Below are 5,629 nucleotides of genomic sequence, written 5' to 3' on the forward strand. Positions count from 1 at the left end.
TTAGTACATAGCTCCTACATTGCACGACCTTGTGGTAAATGCTTGTATGCTGCTCATGCTCTTTCTGCATATCATGTATTTCTGTTTGCCATGTTTATAAATGTAATGTTCTTAAATGTTGTACGTGACGGGACTACGGATGGAAACTAGCTCAAAGCTCAAATCCGGCTCATTTACATTTCAAAGCATTATTTTGTTTAAAATGTTCATTAATGTGTTCTGTCCCGGTTCAAATAAACCATTAAATGAAAAAATAATAATAACTTGAATTGATATAGCGCCTTTCATAACCTCAAGGTCGCTTTACAAAGAAACATACAAGGACAAGACATAACACATCTAACATAAAAACATAAACATAGTATTAGTAAAGAGTTTTAGTACAGAGTATTACTTTAACAGAGTATTAGTACAGGGTATTACTTTAACATAGTATTAGTACAGGGTATTAGTACAGAGTATTACTTTAACAGAGTATTAGTACAGAGTATTTGTACAGAGTATTAGTACAGAGTATTAGTACAGAGTATTACTTTAACAGAGTATTAGTACAGGGTATTACTTTAACATAGTATTAGTACAGGGTATTAGTACAGAGTATTACTTTAACAGAGTATTAGTACAGAGTATTAGTACAGAGTATTAGTACAGAGTATTAGTACAGAGTATTACTTTAACAGAGTATTAGTACAGAGTGTTAGTACAGAGTATTACTTTAACAGAGTATTAGTACAGAGTATTAGTACAGAGTATTACTTTAACGGGGTATTAGTACAGAGTATTAGTACAGAGTATTAGTACAGAGTATTAGTACAGAGTATTACTTTAACAGAGTATTAGTACAGAGTATTAGTACAGAGTATTACTTTAACGGGGTATTAGTACAGAGTATTAGTACAGAGTATTAGTACAGAGTGTTAGTACAGAGTATTACTTTAACAGAGTATTAGTACAGAGTATTAGTACAGAGTATTAGTACAGAGTGTTAGTACAGAGTATTACTTTAACAGAGTATTAGTACAGAGTATTACTTTAACGGGGTATTAGTACAGAGTATTAGTACAGAGTATTAGTACAGAGTATTACTTTAACAGGGTATTAGTACAGACAGTGGCGGTCGGCCCATAGGGGCGCTAGGGGCGCCGCCCCCCCCTCTTCCCACATTTTAGATTGTCATTAAAAAAAATACATATATATATATATATTTTTTTTTTTTATTGTAATGAACAAGGTAAATATGATATAGTTGGTATCAGTAAAATTTATAATCTACAATAAAATCTCGTTTAAAATTGTGTTACGATGTCTGAAGTTACTGATAAGTCACGTGTTTCCTGCCTGGCCGCATCGTGTATCATGACCCTCTCTCGTCTGGGCGCTAAGAAAAGAGCCCTAAGTGCAGCAGCAGCCAACCAAGTGCTGACTGTTGATACCTGAAAAGTACTATGCTGCCGAAACATAATTTCAGCCAATCAGCGTCGTCAGATCTGATGGTCAAAGGGCTACAACTTCAGCGCCCAAGGCAGTCTGTGAGTTGTTTGGACTCGTATCCAAGGAGACGCTACAGTCGTTGATGAGGATGGCTGCGTGTGCAGGTGGAGACTCCGGACCTCGGTCCCTGTCCAAGCTCTGTTATCAAATCCTTTCGAAAGGAGAAGTTTGGGAGAGAAATGGTTGGTCAAAGACCTTGGACCGGACCAACCCCATTTGTATATATCGCAGCAAGCTATCAACGAGGCTTCTCACGTAGCTTGGCTAACCCTAACCCTAACCCTCAGTACCATCCTTCAAAGCCCCTCCCTCACTGACAGTTATCCTCATTTACCGGCCCCCCAAACCACACCCCTCCTTCCTCTCTGATCTCTCTGAACTCCTCACCATTGCTTCATCCCTCTCCCCACGTCTGTTACTCCTCGGCGACCTCAACCTCCACGTGGACTCCCCCCCCACCCTGCAAACTCGCTTCTGAATTCTCCTCCCTTCTGGACAATGTCTCACTTACCCAACATGTCACCTACCCCACCCATGATAAAGGACACATCCTTGACCTTGTCTGCTCCACCAACCTCCCAGGACTCGACCTCCACCCCTGCCCCTTTCCCCTCTCTGACCACAAACTCATACAGTTCACCATCGCCTCCCCCGCCCGCACAATAAAGCCCATTTTCTGTAAATTCAATAAATAGGTAGGCTAGTTAAAATATCCACATGGAAAGGCCTATTGCTTATTACATTCTGAATAGTATACTAAAAAGGCCTAAAGTGCAACAAGTGTCCCACAGTCTTTACGTTTCAAAGGGGATCAAGACAGATCAGAAAAGGTTCAGGCTTCCAGAAGCAGGAAGGACAGAAAGGGCCCAACAATGAATGAATGAAGTGTACAAATAGTCATTAAATGTATATATTGTAGTGACTTCATTTTAAACAGTAATATTGTTCTGTTGACGCTCAGATAGATGTCCTGTTATCCTGATTCTTTGTTTGTTACACATCTTATAGGGGACACTAATGACATCATGACTGATAGATGTGAAAAGGTGATTCTGTTATTTACTTTTCTCATAGTGCATTATTTCATAGGTATGTGATACCATACTGAGTCACGCAAAGGAGAGATGTCCTTCACCAAACACCTCATCAGCTCCACCCTCCTGCAAGGAGACCTGTTCCCTCCTGCAAGGAGACCTGTTCCAGCAGCCGAACATTCCCTGAAGCAGCGCTGGAAACACCTGTGGAGGCCGAGCCTCTACGGGACAAGGCAGAGCTCAAGAGGGAACTGTCCCTCGTCTCTGACATGGACCAGTTCAGGGCTTGCAGTGGTGCTCCAGTTCTTCATTGACAACAATCTGCAGGAGACATTCACAGAGACTGTCAGTCTTCTGAAGGTTCTTGTAACCATGGCTACGGCTGAGGCAGAGAGGTGCTTTTCCACTCTGAGAAGGATCAAGACTTTCTTGAGGAACAGCATGACACAGGATCGCCTGAATGCTCTGGCTATGCTGTCACACACACACACACACACACACACACACACACACACACACACACACACACACACACACACACACACACACACACACACACACACACACACACACACACACACACACACACAGGGAGGTCAGCTGATGGTCATTATGATGGACAGAGGCTCTTTGTGTTCACTGGTACTGAGCTCACACTGAACCATCGGTACCAAGGCTTTATAATTAGGTTATGAATTAGATTGTAAACACTTTATTAATCATTAAGAACCATTTATAAACCAGTTCTAACATAGTTCTCATATATCAACACAGGCTCACTATTTGGCAAGATGACTCAGCCTTATGTTGGCTACTACTGTTGCGAGAATCAACTCAGTGAGCAACAGATACCAAGGATGCTGGCTGATGAAGAAGACGAAGTAAGCTAATATAAGGCTTAGCAGTACAGATACATGTGGGCTCACTATTTGGCAAGCAACCGGTCACAGTTGCCCTGTTTATCTCATGTCTTATAAAAGCTTATTCATGATTTATAAAGTGTTCACAACCTAATTAATAAATGAATTACAAACTATTCCTAAACCCTTTATAAGGGTAGTCTTATTGTAAAGTGGTACCGAACCATCATATATATAGAGTATGATCACACGTGATACTCTCCTGATCACACGTGATACTCTCCTGATCACACGTGATACTCTCCTGATCACACGTGATACTCTCCTGATCACACGTGTTACTCTCCTGATCACCTGATCACACGTGATACTCTCCTGATCACACGTGTTACTCTCCTGATCACACGTGTTACTCTCCTGATCACACGTGATACTCTCCTGATCACACGTGTTACTCTCCTGATCACACGTGTTACTCTCCTGATCACACGTGATACTCTCCTGATCACACGTGTTACTCTCCTGATAACACGTGATACTTTCCTGATCACACGTGATACTCTCCTGATCACACGTGATACTCTCACGATCACACGTGATACTCTCACGATCACACGTGTTACTCTCACGATCACACGTGTTACTCTCACGATCACACGTGTTACTCTCCTGATCACACGTGTTACTCTCCTGATCACACGTGTTACTCTCCTGATCACACGTGTTACTCTCCTGATCACACGTGATACTCTCCTGATCACACGTGATACTCTCACGATCACACGTGATACTCTCACGATCACACGTGATACTCTCCTGATCAGACGTGTTACTCTCCTGATCACACGTGTTACTCTCATGATCACATGTGATACTCTCACGATCACACGTGATACTCTCCTGATCACACGTGTTACTCTCCTGATCACACGTGATACTCTCACGATCACACGTGATACTCTCCTGATCAGACGTGTTACTCTCCTGATCACACGTGTTACTCTCATGATCACATGTGATACTCTCACGATCACACGTGATACTCTCCTGATCACACGTGTTACTCTCATGATCACACGTGTTACTCTCCTGATCACACGTGATACTCTCATGATCACACGTGATACTCTCACGATCACACGTGATACTCTCACGATCACACGTGATACTCTCACGATCACACGTGTTACTCTCACGATCACACGTGTTACACTCATGTAGAGTACGATCACACGTGATACTCTCATGATCACATGTGATACTCTCACGATCACACGTGTTACTCTCACGATCACACGTGATACTCTCACGATCACACGTGATACTCTCACGATCACACGTGATACACTCACGATCACATGTGATACTCTCACGATCACACGTGATACTCTCACGATCACACGTGGTACTCTCACGATCACACGTGATACTCTCACGATCACACGTGGTACTCTCACGATCACACGTGATACTCTCACGATCACACGTGTTACTCTCACGATAACACGTGATACACTCATGTAGAGTATGATCACACGTGATACTCTCATGATCACACGTGATACTCTCATGATCACACGTGATACTCTCATGATCACACGTGATACTCTCATGATCACACGTGATACTCTCATGATCACACGTGATACTCTCTGATCAACTGATAAACTCACGATCACACGTGTTACTCTCACGATCACACGTGTTAATCTCACGATCACACGTGTTACTCTCACGATCACACGTGATACTCTCACGATAACACGTGATACACTCATGTAGAGTACGATCACACGTGTTAATCTCACGATCACACGTGTTACTCTCACGATCACACGTGATACTCTCACGATAACACGTGATACACTCATGTAGAGTACGATAACACGTGATACTCTCACGATCACACGTGATACTCTCACGATCACACGTGATACTCTCACGATCACACGTGATACTCTCACGATCACACGTGTTACACTCATGTAGAGTACGATCACACGTGATACTCTCCTGATCACACGTGATACTCTCACGATCACACGTGATACTCTCCTGATCAGACGTGTTACTCTCCTGATCACACGTGTTACTCTCATGATCACATGTGATACTCTCACGATCACACGTGATACTCTCCTGATCACACGTGTTACTCTCATGATCACACGTGTTACTCTCCTGATCACACGTGATACTCTCATGATCACACGTGATACTCTCACGATCACACGTGATACTCTC

The 5,629-nt window shown here is 42.7% G+C and overlaps 1 long non-coding RNA gene across 1 annotated transcript in view; it reads left to right on the forward strand.

Moving 5' to 3' along the window:
* LOC117494140 overlaps positions 1 to 339 on the forward strand; it is a 2,099-nt gene extending 1,760 nt beyond the window's left edge. Inside the window, exon 2 of the long non-coding RNA XR_004557053.1 lies at positions 1 to 339. This exon is cut by the window's left edge and continues 1,419 nt beyond it. This is a non-coding gene — a long non-coding RNA (uncharacterized LOC117494140).
* The last annotated feature ends 5,290 nt before the right edge of the window (positions 340 to 5,629 follow it).

Source organism: Trematomus bernacchii, unplaced genomic scaffold, assembly GCF_902827165.1.
Source record: "Trematomus bernacchii unplaced genomic scaffold, fTreBer1.1, whole genome shotgun sequence".
Taxonomy (NCBI): Eukaryota; Metazoa; Chordata; class Actinopteri; order Perciformes; family Nototheniidae; genus Trematomus; species Trematomus bernacchii.